This window comes from Motacilla alba, chromosome 1, assembly GCF_015832195.1.
Source record: "Motacilla alba alba isolate MOTALB_02 chromosome 1, Motacilla_alba_V1.0_pri, whole genome shotgun sequence".
Taxonomy (NCBI): Eukaryota; Metazoa; Chordata; class Aves; order Passeriformes; family Motacillidae; genus Motacilla; species Motacilla alba.
The window spans coordinates 40728070-40748770 of NC_052016.1; the positions used below are offsets into that span (position 1 = coordinate 40728070).

Here is a 20701-nt window from a genome sequence, read left to right on the forward strand (position 1 = left end):
ATATTATGTGGGTCTTGGCCTTAAATCTAACCATCCCAGAGGCTGAGCCTTAGAATCATAGGATAAATGAGGTTGGAAATTCATCAAGTGCAGCCATCAACCTAGCACCACCACCATGTTCACCACTAAACCGTATATATCTTCTAGTGCTCTATCCACATGTTTCTTTAACAGTTCCAGAGATGGAGACTCAACCATTTTAGCACTTACCTAAAAGTGACCAAGCCCTTTCAGTAGTTTCAGCTCAGTCACCACTGTCATAGTAACTCCAGTCACAAAATAAATTCACAGGTAAAGTAGACTTTGAGAGTAGTTGGCTCCAACTTGTTCTGTTCCTGTTTCCCAGCTGTTATGTTTTAAGAGCAGCATATTGACACTCAGCAGTGAAAGTAAAAAAAAACAAACACAAGAACAACAACAAAAAAACCAAAAAAACAACAACAACAACAACAAAAAACCAGGCAAACTGCCTGGAAAATAACAGTGGTTGAAATTTACAGGGACAATATTTGTCACCAAAGTTTCATGGATTGTCCTTCACACTTAGAGAGGCAAGCGTACCTTTGATAGCTAAGGTGATGAATATAAAAAAGATGAACCAGAAAGAAAATGTGTCTAGAAAAATAGTTTTCTTTTACAGAGAAATTTTAATTTTTTTCCTTGTAAGTTACATATTTATCTGATCAAAATTTTACTTATATAAATCATTACTATGTCAAGTGTTTGCTTCTCCCTCAGTTTAATAGTGTAGAAATCAGGAAAATATATTTTTTGTCTTGGCCTTTCACAAATCCTAGACAAGAACAAAGATAGAACGCACACTTATGAATGTGATATAGTTATAATGATTTAATGAGTTACATCTTATCAATTAAGTTCTATGAATTGTTGTTTTCATGATTTTCAGCTCTCCGTGCCTTTCAGGTTAATATAAAACTTTAAATCAAGGAGAAGATGTGTTAGCTTAAATAGCCTGACTTTGAAATGAGGATGGCTACAAAGAGACATGCTGGCAGTTACCTGGACATAGCTAAGAGTAAGGTGTATTATTTTAAGCCAGTGTAACTAAAGTCTGTAACTAAAGGAAAAAGTTGTTATTTATTTTATCATGGATTTCAGTGAAAGTACTCTACCTTGCACTAATGTGAGTGAAAGAATTGGATGATAATGACTTCTGAAATATAGGAAGAAGTCCTTCTTTATTTTCTTCCATTCTATTTTCTTTCAAATTTCTGCTACACTGGTGGTGCTTTTATCTTTTGATTTGCTCTTAAAAGTTGACCTTAGTTACTTCTCACACTGCAGGGACTACATGGCTGTGCACCAGTTTAATGCTAACAAGTAAAAAGTTACGAAGTCTAACAATAATTAAATGGGCACTGACAATTGATGAGCACTTGGGGTGAAATGCTGTTCTTTTATTCAAAGGAAAAGCAAATTCTTGGTTTGGAGAAGGGAAAGATGAAAAATAAAATGAGAAAAAAAAATCTGTCAGAACAGCTGTGAAACAAACAAACAAGCAAACAAATAAATATAATAATTTTGAATATGCCTGCTTCAACTTCTTGTTTTGCCAGCAACACTGGTGTCCTTCCTGGAACAACATAGTTCTTGCAAGACACCTCATTCACACAGTATATCAGAGTTAAAGGAGAGTCAAAGAATTAATTCATTCTATCTATCTATCTATCTATCTATCTATCTATCTATCTATCTATCTATCCATGCCAGAAAAACCCTGTCCTCACAGGGGGAAAAAAAAAAGGCTATTTGCAGTGCTTAATTTAATTATACAGAAAAGTGTTGAACATCTTTACCTGCTTCTGATCCCCTACTAGTCACTTCTGATTCCACCTTTTCCTGCTGAGGCTTTTTATTTTGTTGTGAGGAGCAATTACCAGGGAAATCATCACTGGATTAAGCAAACTGGACATTGGTCATTCCTTGCCTTTCCCCCAGGCAAAATTGTAGGGCATAAATAAGTGACATTGATGATGTGTCTTTGACTTCAATTGTACATCAGGGAAATGTATGAATTGGTCTGTCTTATACTGAATTTTACAAATAATAAATCAAGGGGTGGTTGATTAAAGGACTATCACAGGAAGAATGCTCAATATAGACTGCAGTACCTGTCCAATCTCATGAGCCCTGGGACACATGCTCATGAGAACAAAGAAAGAAACAAATGCATCAGGTTTCACGCTGTATGATAGAAGTTTTCATTTGAAGATCCCTTTCCATGACTCTCAGATACCACTTTTTCACAACTAAATCCTGTAATTAACTTACAAACTGTGCCTGCCATGAGGTCTTAGTCCAAAACAAGAAGTTCCAGCTCTGAAGAGAAGCCAGTAAATGCCTGCCCCTTCATGGCTGCAACCCCAGCTGATAAACTTTCTTGACTTTGTGACTTATCTTAACATGTCAACAGGAGCATAATCCTATCTTCTTATCACAGAATCATAGAACTGCTTGGGTTGCAAAGGACATAAATAATACCTAGTTCCAATCCTCTGCCAAGGGCAGGGACATGTTTCACTAGACCAGATTGCTCAAAGTCCCATCCAACCTGGCCTTGAACACAGAATCATCAAGGATGGCAGAGATCTTCAAGATCATCTAGTCCAACTGCCAGCCCAGCACCACCATAATCACCACTAGCCCATATCCCCAGGTGCCACATCTAGATACCGCTTGAACATTTGCCGAGTCAGTGACCTCATCACTGCTCTCAGCAACTTATTCCAATGCCTAATCACTCTTTCAGTTTTGTTTTTTTTTCCTAATATCTAGTCTGAAACACCCCTGGTGCAACTTAAGGCCTGTCATCTTTTCACTTAAAAAATGGCAGAAGAAATGAACCCCTCATCACTTCATCTCCCTTTCAGGCAGTTGTAGAGAGCAGTGAGGTCCCTCAGAGTCTCCTCTTCCCCAAGCTATACAACCAAGCTCTCTAAGCTGCTCCTCAAAAGACATGTTTTCCAGGTCCTTCACCAGATTTTTTGTCCTTCTCTGGACAAAAGGACATTGGTGCTGGACTCCAGCGCCTCAATGTCCTTTTTGAAGTGAAGGGCTCAAAACTTAACTAGTACTTGAGCTGCTGCCTCACAATGCCAAGTGTAACAAGACAATCATACTATTTGTTGCAGCATGATACTGGATAAATAGCAGATATCAGCTCCAGGCAGCCACAGTGCTTGTAAGAAGTACATTTTCCTGGTCTGCTTTCTAGGTGTTTTTTTCCTAATTCACTTTGGAAAGCTGAATGGATCATACATCTCCAGGGAGCAACTTTTTCTTACTAAACTATAAAGTCAGAGCCCATCTATTTTTCTGTTATCTCTGCTATGATGTTTTCAGATTGATAGACTATGAAATAAAATTAAAATTGACCACTCTAAAACATCCAGTGTGATTTCGCTCATAATCCAGATTTTAAAAGGTAACTTTTTATCTAATTGTTGTGTAAATTAAAATAATCTGTTTTCTAAACTTGATTCTATAATTTATTTTTCTTTGTTGTTAGACCAACATTTGCTATTGCATTGCAGTGCTTTTGCTGCTCCAGTTTAGTCACAATCATGGTGGATAAACTCCATTACAGATGCTTCTATAAGCATCCCCATGGTGAAGCTAAAAATCTAGGTCAATTTTTTCACTGAAAAGTGAATCAAATTTCTTTCTGATGACATTGGAAAGTGTGATAGGGTAAACTCTGATGAACTTTGATCAGCACTACTAACCCGCAGCATGACATTATACACTTCTATGTGCAGCAGCCACTAATAAAAGAACTCTAACACTCATCCAGCTAATACTTCATTACAGTTGGGGCTTATCAACTGTGGTAACCACATGGCACTCTCACTTAGTTCTGTATCCTTCCAAATTCTCTCATCTCCATGGCACTGTGACCAAGCAGAAATACGAGAGAGAATTTAGCCTCATGAGTCTATCTCATGGGGGAATTATATAAGCAAATGAATATCACTGAAAACACAGATTAAAAGAATCTTAAGTAAGGTGTTTGAAATCCCCTGCTGTCCTGGGCTGCTTCAGCATCTTCCCTTTTTTAAACTTTTAACCTAAATATCTTAACAAAAATAGCATTCCTGTGAGTCCACTGTATTTCTGGACATGAAATGCCTACCTAACATTCATAGTGCTTTATGGAGTAGGTTTGGGATTTCACTAATTTCACTCTTAATTCTCTATCTTGCCAAGCAGCTTGGTGGGTTGGACTGACTAGCTCTGTTCTGCCTTACACTGTAACCTTTTAATCCTCAATCAGTCCCACAGGAGCAAACAGATGCACATGAAACCTTTGGCACAACTCAGAATGAAGTCAGGTTATACAATCAGAATTACTGATATATCTAATGCTGTCTAACTTTTAGGATATTTTTGGTCAAGTAGGATATTTTTCTCCTATTTATACTCTCATTGATGGTGCCATTTTATGTGAGGAGTGCAACATCATAGTAATTCCTTCTTGGAATGGTATAAGGCAATCTCCCTGCTATCCTTCATGCTGTTCTTTGAGGTCTTCTGAAGAAAGTTGCTAAAATAAGCACCATGTATTATTCATATATTAATTTGCTCTGGCATATTGGTTTCAGGAAACTTCATTTAAGTGCACTAGGAAATCAACATCAAAGAAAGACAGTTACACACAGTGAATACACTAAGCAATGGAGCAGGCCAGACTTGACACAGCTCTGAAAAGCAAATAAATAACATAGAAATGCTGTAATCTCCTTGTGATCAGGAAGAAAAAAAAAAAAAAGAAAAAAGGAAGGAAAAAAAAAAGAGAATAACAGCAAAAGAAGGCTCTCTAATAACTTTTCTTTACCTTTTGGGGCAGTCTTGTGTAGCTCAGTAGTGAATTAGACCTTATTGATAGAATTTTGTAGTGTGGCCCAAAATATGGATAGAGACCATATAGGTAAGAAAAAACATGGAAAAAACTATGTGATTCCTGGCTTCCTTGGCTTTCACTCTGAATTTTTTCAGGGGAATTTCTTTAAAAATTTAAGATGCTGCTGTAATCTGTCAGTCTTCAGAATATCTTGAACAGGACATTCAAAAACTGATCACTCTAAAGCTACACATCACTTCTGAGATTGTGGAACAAACTATGAGCAGAAGAATTTTTTAAAAACTTGTTGATATTCATTCTTCAGGGTTTTTCCTTAGAACTATTTTTTTAAAGATCTTTTTATATATATACACACGTACACACACACACACACACACATATATATTTATATATATAGGGATGGTAATATTTTTTGAGTTTTCCTCATTTTTTCTTCATCCCTTTGAAAAATTATTTTCATATATGCATATAAATGAGATGCTGTAGGGAAAAAAGTAGCATTTTGCCACACAGCACCAAGATATTCCCCAAAATTTTATGCCATAATTACTTATAATGATCACTGAAACTTTCAATTCCATAAACAAAGGCAGTATATGTGCACTGAGGGAAGACAATTCATAGTAATTTTGTCAGCAAAATTTTTACTGTAAAGGCCTAAGCAACACTTCATCTATCTGTCACTTGTCTTGAAAGGGCAGATTACTTTTTCCTCAATCTTGGCATATCCAATTAAAGTAGACTTACAAGCCAGGCAGGTGTAAAGTGCAAGCCAGCACTTGTTCACATTAGCAATTATCAATGGAAAAAATACATAAGTGCTGAGGCTTGGCACAACAGTTACCCTGGCAACTGTTCGTGCTCAGAACCTCAGCAGAGACTAACATGACAGTTTGACATCTTTCCCCATTAAAAAAAAAAAAAAAGAAGATGATTGCACTCTCTATTTCTCTCTCTGTTTTTTCCCTTCGTCTCTTTTCATGCTGTTTTCCAAAGTTCTTGGCAGTAAACCTGTCTTGTTTAACCCTAGTTGAACACCTCCCAGAGGGAGCTCCCCTATATCTTATCAAACTTTAGAACATCCTCTGTGAACACCAAGTGTTAAAATTTACCTGGCCAAGCCTGACATCCAGGAAGGAAGGATGGTGAGTTGGAGAAGCTGTATTAATGTTATTGTAATGTTATTGGCACAAGAATGTCAGAAACTTGTTGGCTGAGACAACTTCACTCAATGTTGGGGGAAAAAAAAAAAAAAAAAAAAAAAAAAAAAAAAAAAAAAAAGATGAGAGGAAAGGGCCTCAAGTTGCACCAGAGGAGGTTTAGATTTGATATATGAAAAATTTCTTCAGAGTAAGAGTTTCCAGATTTCAGAACAACCTTCTCAGGGAGGTTGTGTGGTCCACCACACCTGGAAACGTCAAAAAAACATATGGATGCTTTGGGATATGGCTTGGTGTTGAACACGATGTGGCGCTAGCATGATGGTCGGATTTGATGATCACAAAAGTTTTTTCCAACCTTAACAATTTATAATTCCAGGAATGCCTTGCTTTTATTGTGCTCATATTCTGGAATATCCTTGCACACCGTTTATCTATAGCAGCTTGCCTTAAGATCCTGGCCTTCCTGACTTATGCATCGACCTTGCAAATAGTTCCCTTTTTGTATTCTCAACCTTCACAAATACAAGAGAAAGTCAATCAGAAACAGACTACGTGCATTTTCCATAGGGCGGAAAAAAACATTCCTCCTCAATTCCTCTAAGGAACTCAGCTCATGCAACCTCTCCATAAAGTACTGTGTCAGATCATACCCAATTGCTCAACCACTGAGGTCAGAAAACCTTGAAGACTCAGCATTCTTCTGGATCAGGCTTTGTTCTGTGGGAAGCTTGTGGACTAAGTTTTGTGAATTTATTGACTGTTAGCTGCCAGTTCTTTTTCTTCTGTTTGACATTTTTATGCCAAACGGAATTAAAGAGTGAGATGAGTACACAGAAATTTTGCTAATTAGTACATAGAAATTTTGCTAATTAGTAAGTTTTAGTTAAAGCTTACCTGTTTCATTTTGCTACAATTTACAAGCTTTTTTTGGTTCTGTTTTTTTTTGTTTTGTTTTAATGTCCCATTTTTAGGAAGTCTTTTAACACCAATTATTTTCCTTCAGTCTTATTTTGTCTTTATATTTGTTCACATCTTTCAGTGTTAAAAAATTAAATATTAAAAATCTGCAAATCTTTTGATTTTTTTCAGTGATTAATTTTGTTACCTTTTTCTCCCTTGATGTGTGTCATTCATGTCTTTCAGCTCATCACATTCTTACTCATTGTCATCTCTAAGTGGAGAACAGCAAAAGGATTGAGAAAAACTGTCCTATTTTTTTAGGGTGAATGTAAAAGAAAAAACATTTGGGGAATTTGGTAATACAGTAACAGCTTTCATAGTGAAACTGTTTTGATAGTGTGGTCTTTACTCTTAAATTCTAGACAAACAGAACACATACGCTGAAAGATATGCAGAATATCAAAGTAAACATCTCACATTGTTTACAAGAAAATTCTGCATTTGCTTATTATTGCATATGCTATAGCCCTAGACCTCACAGATTTCAAAAGAGTAGGTTTTGGCTGTGGAATAACATTGACCTGAAAATTCAAGATGTGGAGCCAGATCTCACTGCCTGTGTTCCTGTGACCTTTTCCCATGGGCAAACAGAATCTGCAGTGTAATCTTAATTCTGTCAGCAGAATGAAGGCACAATAAATAAAAGTAATAAATATTTTACAACATTAAACAATCTTTCACAGCTATTCAATCTGAAAATTTTGACTGGCATTAAATTTGCTGGAATGTTTCTAATAATGAACAAGAAACAAAGTCATACTTCGTCTGATGCAGTTGCATTGATTCGAAGAGGGAACTAATAAACACTATCACTACATTCATATTCTGGGGCTAATAGAAACTTGTTCCTTTCCCTGCTATTCTGTGGGCTTCATTGCAATCTCTTCTGCAACAACATAATTTAATTTAAAAATCATGATGCTATAAGTACTTGAGAAGCACTTAAAGCCATTCAGTCAGGGAAAGGTCATGTTAACATAAATATTGAAAAGAATGATAATTAGGCAAGAAAAACAGCAAAACACATTAAAGAGAAATGAGGCAATTTTTAAATGTTAACATCTCAATTCAGAAATGTTTACATTATATGTAATGGTTCCATTTTCAATGAGCATTCCACTAAAAAAAATATTGCTGAGCAAAATTATGAAAGAGAATTACAACCATAAATGACATTGGATCCATTTTATCATCCTGAGAGAAAATGAATTATCTGAATCTTGTTAAACACAACAGAATTCAAATCATCCAAGCATGACTTACAGCAGAATGAAGCAAAGTATTCTCTCACAAAGAGAAATGTAGTCAATTTCTTTATGATAGTTCATGATTTAAAATCCTAAATATTTGAAGGAGTTGCAAAACTTTTCTTCCTATGAATTGTCCAATACATATTGAGCTGGGTACAGGTAAGAATGTCTCAGCAATGTTGGCAATTTCATACCCTGAAATATACTGTGGTTGCTCCTCACAGCACTGTTTTCCACATAACCCCACCTTGAGATTGAGAAACTCAGACTAAGTGACACATTTAAAACTCCCAAACAGTCTAAGCTGATGTTTCAGGGTAACTTTAACTTACAGTATGTGCTTTTCAAGTTTAATTTTGAGCCATGGCTTATCTTAACGTAAAGAATTATAAGAAACCCTAAGTCTTTTATCAAAAGCTTCCAGGTAATAAATATACTGAGTCAATTTTTCTTTTCATTTGTAGCTGTTACCATTTGAATATGCTAATTTTAAAAGAAGTTCTAGAGTAAAAAATTAAAATTCCTTCCCAGAAAACTGCGAACCAGTGTCCACTCAAGTTTGTTATCTACATAGATGCCACAACCAGAGTTAGAATGCCATGATATTGCAACAGGAGCATGGTACAGCTCCCAGAGAAAGGTCATTGCAATGCAGATAACAGGGATGAAAAAATTAATGGCTAGACAGAGACACAGAGCACTAAACACATATGTTTATAATTTAACTTGGGTGGTTTTTTTTTTTAATTCTCATTGCATTTGCCACAATATAGAGGCTCACAGTTTAACCTGCACAATTATCAGGTCAAGAAAATATTTTTGGGTTTATTTATTTTTTAGTCAAATGAGAGGGAGGAATGGTAAAACAGAAGTTAGGTATTAGGAAGAAGGGTTTAAGACATTGTGAAAAGGAACAAATTTAACCAAGATTTTTTTTTAATTGCTACCTCCTACACCCTTCTTTAAAATGCAAATGAATCTACTTAAGTGAATTGTCTTTAAAAGGGCTGTCATGGGAGATCACCCTTATTTGCTGAGACCTGAGAGAGCTTAGAGCTAAAAGTGTATATAAAGTATCTTGACAAAAATGTGTTCCTGTGGTTTTCATTCTCAAAGGTGCGGTTGTTTTCCCTTCATGCAGCACATTTGCCAACAATGTAAATGCCAGCAGAAGTCGGTATGGCATCACAACAGCAGCAGCATGAGAAAGTTACTTGACATTGTTGTAAACACCAAGGTTCTGATTCTAGCAAGAAAAAAATATGGGCTCCTGAAAGTTCTGCTACCTGTTACACTTCTTAATACTTTTGTCTCTGGGCTGTTACCTGAGAATTTTATATATTTAAAAATAAATGTAGACAACAGGTGCACAAAAGTACAGCAGTCTTGTGAAGCAGCAACATCAGAGGCAGCAGAAGCCATAGGAGAATTGTGGCTGTATTTTTCTTCTCCTTGGTACTAATATAGCTGCTTACCCAGCATTGCTCATTGGGACTATTGTTGGGTTATTTTTAGGATACCTAAAGACAGAACTGCAGTGATTTCTGTAAATATAATGTTTATAAAATAAAAATTGACTTTTGGTCTCATGATGAAGCATCTACCTGCAGAAAATTTAGCAAAAATGTACTTCTACAAAAGAAATTTAATCCTAAATATCTCAGCTTTACTGGTATTTTGAAACAGTGTGGAAAATGTGTCCATGGGAAAACCAGGAAAAGTACAGATTAATAGAAAATAATATAAAAAAATAGAGTGTAAATACATTCTTCTTTGATAGCCTATGTAGAGGGTGCAAAACCCCTTCCTGGTCTTGATTTGGGCTTTTTTGTAAAACCCTCTGGGGAAGATGCTGCAGCTTCCTAAGCAACTTAGTCTGGTGTTTTGCTTTCCTGTTAAGAAGTTCTCCCAGCAGTTTCACCCAGTGCTCTCTGATGCAATTGAAGCCTTTGCTTTTAACTATGTTCAATGAAGACAATGTTTTACTCCTTTTACCTTTGAAGGTTATTTCTGCATATTTGGAGATGATTATTCTGTTTTCCTACAGTCTTCTGGTCTCTAGACTAAACAGTCTCAGCTCTTTTAGGGATTTAACTGATTTCATAATGTCTGGTTGCCATTTTTGGAATTTGAACAAACTCAACAGATGTATAGTGATACTAGTTTGACCAAACAGAGTATTTAAAATGTAAATATGCTTTACACAGAAATTATGCATTTACACAGAATTTCTTGATTTTAGCAGAGGAAATTCCTGTTGACTAATAATTATAAAGATAGCAAGGAACATACTGAGGGAACTAACACGAGTAGCATTGGCCAGTGTTTATCATCTCAAATTAGTGAGTTATAACTATAGTTTTTAGTTATCAGGGGTCAGCCCTTTGGATAATATCAGTGTTGAGCTCAAAATTATTTGATTGCCAAAGTACACATGATTTTCAAAAGAAAAATGAGCTAGTCCAGATCTTATATTTGTATGTTCATGTATTTCTGCGGTAAAAATCATTATGAAAACTCCTGAAGAGAAGATTTTGCAAATTGCATATAACTCTCTCCCAAGAGCTGGGCTGGAGTGATGACATGGACCCTAAAACCCTTAGCTTTTATGCTTATTTTACTGCACAAGCCATTTGATAGGGGGAAGCAGCCTTTTTCCAGAGGGATTGACTATGCGTGCAACAACTTAAATCTGTGGAAATGAATCAACTGAGTCAGCTGCCGATGACTGCAAAAATGGCCTGGATGCCATTTACAGTTACCTTTTTGAACGGGAGCTTGAAATTAGGAGAATTATAGCAAAACTGTCATTGAGGAGAGATCGACTGCCTGGAATTTGCAATGCAAACCTATTATCCCTTATGCAGAGGGAAGATAAGTGGGGAAAAAAAATTAACAGCCAAAAGAGTTCTCTCCCAGCTGCAGTTTCATCTTGTTTATTGTTGCTATTTATTTATGTATATGTATTTAAAAGTTTAAATGATTTGTTAGCTATGCATCAAGTTAATCCCTATAAATGCATGCTTTATTGCAGCTGCTACAGCTTTTAATATTGTTTATTATTATTCTCTTAGTGCCTAGAAACTAGAGCCATGCTTTAAAGCCCCATTGTGAAAGCCTCTGTATGAGCAAGTGACACAACAACAAATGCCACCTCAGAAGGCTCACAGCACAGGATTTTGAAAGCATGAAGCATGTGAGCAGGTAGACATCAAGTGGGACAGGTGGGGTGGCAAGATCACATAAATGTCAATATGTTTACTTGAAGAAGCAAGCTTTGCAACAGAGATAGGTGTGTCATTGCAGAATAGATGAGAGGTCTTTCTCTTCCTCTGCTTATCTGTGCTTTCTGTCACTTTGTGGCTTCATCTGAAGTCCTGTTCTCTGCCTGGCTCTTTCTGTGCTTCTCACTACCACTGTTTGGAGCCAGTGATGGAAAGAAGGCAAATGATTTCCAATAAAGACAAGTTCTAGGTTTACCTAACACTATTGAGGTATCTTTTGCACAGCTGGAGGAAAACACTCATACAAATAACTTACATTAAAATTACCAGCATCTGTGTTGAGCTATGAGCATCTATTCCATAAATAAATTTAAAAAAAACCCCAACCAAACAAAAACAAAACCATTAGCAAAGGACTATAAAGACTCCACAGCCTTAAAAGATCAAAGGAAAATGAAAAAAGAAAGAGGTACATAGCTGGTTTGCAAACGCAGACTGGAAAAGCAGACAATCCAGCTGAAATAAATCATAGAGAATCTGCTCTGGCTTTTTTCACACTGTGGAAGTTCTAGCCTGAATTCTTCCTTCAGGGTTGTCATGACTGAAGAAGAGATGATTTATTAGCTGCTCTTGACCTGTCTGAATCTTTGTAGGTTAGAATCAGCTTCCTGGTTTCCAGTGACTTTCACAAAAATGTACATCCCCCTCTTTTATAGTTTCTGATGTAAAGTCTGGTCCTATTGCAAATCTATTGATTGTCATTCACCGTTCTATTCAAAAGGATTTTTTATATATCTCTATGCATGTTCTAGATTCATCTTCTACCTCAATAAGCCTTTCTGGGGCCTGGCATCAACTGAAGTGGTTTTAGAATTAGTGGGTGAACAGGAAAACATAAGTGATGGTAAATTGTGATCTCAACAGGGGCACTCAGCTATGCATTTAATCCACTTCATCACTCCTCTCACCTCTCTCCAGGACCCAGTAAGGGTATTGATTGAACAAAATAACAAAACAGTCATAGAAGTGCCACTTAATTAGAGAAGTTGTGGATGCCCCTCCCTTGGTTTTTTTCAAGGCCATGTTGAACGGGGCTTTGAGCAGCCTAGTCTAGTCGAAGGTGTCCTTGCCCGTGGCAGAGACACTGGAACTACATGATTATTAAGGTCTTGTTCTACCCAAGCCATTCTGTGATACTGTGATTTAATTATGCCCTTTGTATGTTTAATTTAAGGTCATCTCTTGGTAAGATCATCTCTTCAGTGAGAAAGGAGACAACAAGAAATAGCAGGTCAATGAGATCCAACTGGGGCACAATCAAACTTTAAAAATACTTTCTGTGGTCTTGAAGGTTAGTATTTGCGCTTGGCTGAATAGCACAAACTTTGGATAGAATCAGTATGTTTTGATTTGGATTGTTTGTTTTATTTTCCCGGAAAATATTTAGATAGCATACTCTTTAAAGTGTGCTGCAAGTGGCTGGGGTTTTCCTACTGATCATGCTTCCCCTAGAAGTCAAAAGTACATGGGCTTCCCAGACTTCATTTTTATCATATAGGAGCTTATCATGTTGAAATATGCACTTTTGCACATCTATGGAGCTGAGATAGTTAAAACCACACGCTGAATGTTTCTGTCTGATTTTTGTTTAAGTCAAAAGACTTCACGCATATTGGAGATATCAGATATCCCAAGTTAGGTGCTCACAGGCAGCATTTGTATAGAATTTATATAGGTTGGAAGGGGCCTTAAAGACTATCTATTTCCAGATAAAGAAAAGGTGTCAAACCCCCATTCTCTGGAGATCAGACAATACACTCTGTGGAGATGGTGTGCATCTCCTGAAGCACAGTCCAAACTATGTGAACAAGATAACACCCTGGAGACCCTGGCAGTCAATTTGTGTGCTGTGACTTAGGGCACTAGTGGCATTTGAGATGTTCTGGGCTATCCCACCTGATCTCAAGCAGTTGTTCCAGAGAGGTGGAGATCTCCCGTATATCTGTGCTAGGCAGATGATTGCAGTATCAGAAATTAGGATGATTCCTGCATTTAGACACCTGAATTATGTCTTGTTGCTTGTAATGACTCTCTCTTCATTTGCTGAATTTATAAATGCCTAGCATGCAGGTAGACGCTTGTCTATAGTGTAGACAAATAACAGACATCTGGAAGTACTTAGTTGAATCCAAAGACACACTAGGAGATAAGCAGTTTATCATTGGAAAAGAGCCTCCACTTGAGAGAAAGGAACAGCAGTTTATCTGCTGAACAGTTGAACAACAATTAAAATTAAGTAATAACACAGAATTCAGATATATATCGGTTCAATGCAAAAGGCAGATAGATTTGGATAATACAGTATTATAACAGCACCAGGAGAACCTGAACCCCTACACTCAGTCCAGAAACAAAACAAAACAAAAAAAAATCCTCCAAAGTCAAATAAAAAAAATGAAAATAATGACCATTAAAAGAGAAATGCTATTGACCACTAAAAGAGAAATTGTTGGATGCTATCTAAAGATATAGTTACTTGGACTGACCCGGCTCTGTCCTTGAAAATAACTGACTTTTCAGCAGAAGATGATAGAAAAAAAAAATTCTAAAAAGAGTTGTTTGTGAGGAAGACAGGATTGAATTCCTTGAGAGTTCATCTCTGGAAATTCATCTTTTTGGAGCAGCTATGCCCATACCAGTTGTTATTTTCAGGGTAAAGATGAATTATGCTAAATTATAGAATGAATGAAAACAGAAAAGAAACAGACTGCGGACTACTAGCTTAGGTTGGATATCTGATATTTAGAGTGTGGCAAGGTGAATCTCATCCCATACTGAGATATGGATTTTTTAACTCTACTTAGAGCATCTAACTTAGGACTGAACCCAATTTCAAAGGATAATAAGCTTGCTAGCACCTTAGAAGACTTAGGAATCTGCTTCTTTGTGCTGCAGTTCATCCTCTGTTTAGTATGGATAATCTGTCAGATAAGACTGTCCTTACCTCATAACAGTATTGTAATGGTTAAGTGCAAATTTTGTTAAATGTATAAAGATTAATGTAATGGAGACTATCATGGCACATTAGGCAGGAGGAATCATAAATTAATATGAAAAGCAATGCAAATATCATAATAGAGTATGTTTTAACCTGGAACATTGTTTGACTTCTGCAAGTTATGGTAGGAGACAGAAAGAGGCCATAAGTCTTTATTCTCATGATCTCAGTCTTTCTTTGCATGCTCTGTTCCATTACTGTAAAATCTCAGCAGCCATTTACAATTGACTCCACTTTAATCCTTTGCATAGGTAATCAGTTGAAATTGCTGTCAGTTTTGCTACTTTTTTCCTTGCCTTAATTCTGGGTCATCTACCATTTTTGTAGCATCTGAAGGAGACTGGAAGGGAAATAATATTTCATCTTCCATATAATTGTACAACTTTAGCAGTGCAATTCCTTTATCTACTCCTTTCACTCCTCCATATCCTAGAGAGGCATACAAATGTTTGCCAAAGGGTTTTCCTATTTTCTTGGCTTCTTCTCTTGGAATTACAGAGTCTAACACATTTGAGATTCTGTACTTCAACATTTTTCAGCTATTCTGATTACCTTGTGATCTGATCACCTTGTGATCAGATTGTAGTAAATAGAAGATCCCTTTACCATACTTTTGCTGTTCAAAAAAACCCACGTAAAATCTGTCTCTCAGACCACAGAATCATAGAATCATTTCTATTGAAAAAGACCTCTAAGATCATCATGTCCAGCTGTTAACCACGCTCATGAATATACTGTGTCCCCAAGCACAATTTCCACACATCTTTAGAACACTTCTAGGGATGATGAGACCACCCTGGACAACCTGTTCCAATGCCTAACCACCCTCTCAGAGAAGAAATTCTTCTTAATATGAATCTTCCATGACAATACTTCAGGTAATTTCTTCTCATTCTGCCACTTGTTATGTGTAAGGAGAGACTAGCCCAACATGTTACAATGAGATGCCTAACTTATCCCTCATTTGTGATAACTGGTGGAGACTCTTAGTGACATCAAGGTAAATTTTATTTGTGTCTTTCAGAGCAGGGCAGAACAGCATGGTGCAGCATTTGGCTGATGAGGGATGATACCTCATAGAGATGCCGTTCTTCTACTTTCCAAGTCTGGGAATATACACAGTATTCTAGTACATATTTGTACTTACTCACTTTGGTAGATTGTGTTGTAGAAAGCCATAAATGAGGCTCATTACAGCAGAAACCTATATTCTTTCCTATATCATTGTTTTATATTGGAAATCATTCAACACAGATATCCCAAAAGCTGGCACACAAGTCTGTGCATTTTTTGACCATCCCATGACACACGCTTCACAAAATGATTGAAACTATACACATGCTAGAGATTCAATATTTTCTATTTTAGCTGATTACCAGTGCAAATTTAAAGGACACCGTCATAAACCACCATCACTCATGTATTTTCTGGAAATATGTTTCTGGGAATGATTTCAACAAAAAGACAACAATCCTGCATATAGATAAAAAGCACATAAACACACACACACACACACACACACACACAAGGAGGAGAAGAGGATAAACATATAACAAAAATTTCCCAATCAAAGTATTGAAAGGCAGTTGCCAACATTGTTCTTAAAAAAAATTATTATATTCTGTTTTAAATTTGCCTTGGAAAGTGTAGGACCCAAGCTTGATAGACCCAGCTCAATTCTCAGCCCTTCCATTTTCATCATATGTGTCAGGGTTGCAGGTTTTAAGCATTATTCTCATGTGGGAAGGTGTTTCTTTAAGGAAATGTCCCAGAGGCAGGTAGAGGCAGGGCTGTGATTCACCATAATAGGAAGCAGAGCAAATTGAGGTACACAAAAGTACATTAATCTGTGGTCATTTTCTTTTTTCTTTCTTCAGGCCAGCAGGGCAATCCAAACTTGGAGAAGTTTTACATTTAACAACTTTCATACTGTATTTTCAAGATTTGTCTCTGTGAATTGCATAGCTCCCAAAGATTTGGCTTCTTGGGAATTTTATCTTGTGGTAGGTCTGTTTTCCAATAAAATCTTCTAATTACTGCCAGGTGAGCTTGCTTTACTGCCCTCCAGGGAACCCTCATGGGAGAGGTTTGCCTAATGCCTTGGCAGTGGGAAAATCTTCATTTGATGTCCATGACCTATTAGACACCAAAAAATTCACTCTGAGATCAGTGAGGTACATGGCTCTTGCTATCTGCTGGAGTGTGGATTGGGACTGATGATCTTCCTGTGATTAGAGCAAGCTGTCTCACAGCTGGGGGGGCAATAACTGGAGAAGTCAGTTGGTGTAGTTATTGGTGTTGATTTTGTCTATTTGGGCTTCTGCTGCTTACTTCTGTCAGTTTGGTTAAATGTGCATTTAATACATATATTTAAGCTAACAGGAGAAGAATGCATGACCCCTTCAAAGAGAATTTTTCTGTAGGTGGTCTGCTGGGTTTAAAAATACAATTAGCTGAATATCTCTACCATATGAAATCCATAACAGTACACCACATCAGAAACTGAGCAGAGGAGAAAGGATGTCTCTTCTCAGGAGACAAGCAAAGAAAAGGCAGAAAAAAAAGAGAAAGATGAGGATACACCACCGATGGACATAGGGGAAGATTGTAGTGGTTGTAATGAAACAGAGCTGAAATTATTTTCCATAAAACTATGTGCACAACTTGCAGAGAGGAAGTCTAGCATCCATCTTTCCACCTCCTTTTCCTCCCACCTACTGATGTCATTTTGCTACTGGCAGCAGACACAGGTAGCAGGGCTGAAGCTGATTTCTGGTTTCTTGGTCAGTCCTTTTGACCCTTGTCGCCATAGCTCTAACACAAGTTCCCTTCCTTCAAGCCGTCATACTACCTCAGCAGGTGCTCTTCCTAAATGAAGTTTACAAGTGTATTTAACTACCAGATTAATATAATTTCCCTATTCTTTTAATAAATCTGCAGTTTTCTGATTGGAGAATTCTTCAGAAATTTGCTTGAACTTCTTTTCATTACAATTTTTCACTCTGGAAATTTTGAGTATTTCTTTCTAAAGTGCCTTTCAGTAATGGAGCAGTGAATACTGAGAAATTATTTCCCTTTTCAAAAGTAATTAATAAACAAAGAAAAGATATTGCTTTCCTCCTAAATCAATAGATTAATAGAATATTCTCTTCCTGACAGCTATAAAAGAAACATGAATTAATGCAATGCTACTTCTCAGAAATAAAATAAAACTGTTATAGTCACTTGATCTAATGCTACATGTACAATACAGAAGTGGAAGCAACTCCTGGACTCTCTAGATGAAAACATTACTTGCTGTGGCAATGCAAAGGTGCCTTTTTTTAGAGAATAGCTTAAGTAATAGATTGGTATATGAAATGTGTGTGCTAATCAATTGATTTAATTGGTCAATTCAGAAAAAAACTGTCTTATACTGTCTGTGGTTCAATTGATGCAAACAGAAGTTGAGGCAAGGAAAAACAGTCAAGCAACATACTGTTTTGAGAACTTGGGTCCCTTTAGAGTGTTTGCTGGGATTCCCAGTGGAGTGCATGGCAGAGGATGTGCAGAAGAGGAGTAAGGGCATGGGAAGCATAAGGACAAAACCAGTTGAGAACAAAAGCAGAAAACAGAATCAGATTTTAGATATTCATTGACCATACTTTGATGTTAAAGTGCACTACTTTGAAAGGTGAAAAACAAATGTGTTTTAGTGGAAAATCTACTGTCAGAACACTGAGAGGTGTTAATAGACAAGGAGGAGAGAGTACAATCTTTAAAGTCAAAATTGGAATCTTGAAACAATAACAGGAAGCAATCATGTTCAGTAAGCAATTAGTGACAGTGTTAAGGATAGGCTAAAGGCTGTTTGCATGCCATATAAGCTACAAAATAGGACCAGAAAGTGAAGAATGAAGCATAAAGAAACAATTGTGTCCACAATAAAGAAAAATATCAAATAATAAAATGGCATCAATAAAAGTCTTGGTTTGAAAATTTTTGGACTTTGTTTTTTCTTTTGAAACCCACTGCATAGAGTGAGAATAATTCACATGCTCAGGTAATCAAAAACGTTTCTTAGAAGAGTAGCTAAGAGCTTGGTATAAATTAACTATCAAAATTTGACAAAGGGACAAAGACCATGCAGACAGGGCAAAAAATTACTGTAATCAGTATGCAGCTGCTATAAAGGCTGGCATATGGTTAGCATGCAAAAGGAGGAAGAATGAGATTCCCTTTTGATGTGAGTGTGAAGGGGGAAAGCAAAGCAAGATCTCTGCAGATTGGATTTTTTTTGAAAGACTAAATGGTTCAAAACCTTCTCGAATTCCATTGTAGGAACACTGACAATAAGACTAGATATGTTTCATTAAATAAAGAGCAGATATAATTCTCCACTCTGATTTTAACCTGTTCTCATTGCATACTTAAATACAACGTAAAACTGGAGAAGTGACAAACCCAACTCCCCCACCCCAAACAACTAACCACAATAAAAGCCAAACCAAAAAATCCCAAACATATTTTGAAGTGGAAAACTCTAAGCACTCCAATATATCCAAACTGAAACTTTTGCACTTGCCAGCATACCTCTCTGTCTGTGTACAGCCCTTGCCCTCAGCTCTAACCATCCTGTACTTGTTTCTGAACAAAACATCAAAGGCAAGAGGATTTCTCCTTGAACAGCCTGAAGCAGATCCTTGCTTTTTTCTCAGTGTCTCTAACACCACCCAAAGGCATGAAACCTTTTCTGGTTGTACCATCAGAAACTTACAGAACTAGTCAAAGCTTCTGCCCCAGCTCCCTGATGTATATGGATCCCTTTGAGCCTCAGCCTCAAATAGCTTCATGTTTTTCATTACCTTATTTAGGGGTCAGATCTGAATTCCACAATTGAAAATTATGCTGAAATGGGGTGTGGATTAATGTGGGTGAAGACTAAGAAACCAAGGTTTCTTGGTTGACTGCCCCAACTAAAAGCAGTAAATATTATGAAATTTTCTATCAAAAAATATGTCATATAGGGAAACTGGAAAAAAAAACCAAAAAAAACCCCACCCCAACAAACAAACAAACAAAAAAGGTAAACAATGTGTGGATTATATTTAGGGACCACAACATCTATCAGAGATATTAGTGGTTCTACTACGATAGTTCAACTACAATAACAATTCAACCCTTCTTTCCTGATAAACCCAAGCTTTAACCATAATCACATAATCAGTTACTTCAACTTACATCCAAAGATGAGAAGCATTTCTAAAAGGACACAAGGTAAATCAGGCAAAATTTCAGTTAAAATACTCCATTTTAGAAAACGCATATTACAATGAAGCAATGAAATATGCACAAGTGCTGTGCCCATCCTGTCCTGCCTGAGGGAACTATGGAAAGATTTCTCTCCAAAATGCCAATGAAGGAGATTGATTAGAATGCAATTGGGAGGTAAACATAGAAAATAAATCACCAGGAAGCTGCAATCAAAGCAGCCAGGGCCGTGGTGCTATGGGTGCTGCTCTCAGCACCACTCACTCAGCAGCCACACAAGCTCCCTGATGCTGTTCCCTGTGTGCCCCAGACTGGTGGACCAGCAACACTGGAACCAGGCTGGAGACAGGCATGAGGTGGGCAGCAGAAACTGATGCAATTTTTCCCCCCAGAAAGCAGCAGAAGAAAATAATTTGACAGAAACCTGAAAGCAAACATCGTGTAAAGACAGTGACTGCAGAAGTTGCAACTTATCTGCTTTCTGTGTGCTCTTTCCAGCACCATGTGATTTATTAAAATCCGTTCAGGATACTTCCAGGTCTCCACTAGAATTAAGATTTCCCTGGTTAGGAAAGCACAGGTAACCAGTTTACAACAGAATAAATCAAGGTATTGGTAAGGAGATGGAAAACAGAGGTTGGAGTATACAGCAGTGTGCAAATGTGTATGGAGTGCAAATATGGAGGGAAAAAATAATTAAAATCCATTTTGCCAACTTGGCATGTTGCAATAGTAACCACAAAAATAGAGAAAATCAAATTTTAAATATCAAAACATTGCAAGAAATTTCCACTGATTAGGAGGCATGATCAGCTGGATGCTAAGTAATAAACAGTGTGGAACAGGTTTTGTTTTATACTTCTGGCAGTACGTTCCCCTGTTTCCATTTTAATGAGGATCTTCATATGTTCATG

The 20701-nt window shown here is 37.0% G+C and overlaps 1 protein-coding gene across 5 annotated transcripts in view; it reads right to left on the reverse strand.

The window, feature by feature from the left end:
* The window catches only part of TENM4 (teneurin transmembrane protein 4), a 1547018-nt gene that overhangs the window by 929106 nt on the left and 597211 nt on the right, over positions 1 to 20701 (reverse strand). The window contains exon 1 of one of the 5 annotated variants that reach the window (XM_038158305.1): positions 211 to 226. The exons of the other annotated variants lie outside the window; for them this stretch is intronic. The gene's annotated coding sequence lies outside the window, so the exon portion shown is untranslated. Of the gene's footprint in view, positions 1 to 210; positions 227 to 20701 lie in introns of those variants that run through there. 5 annotated transcript variants of the gene reach the window in all.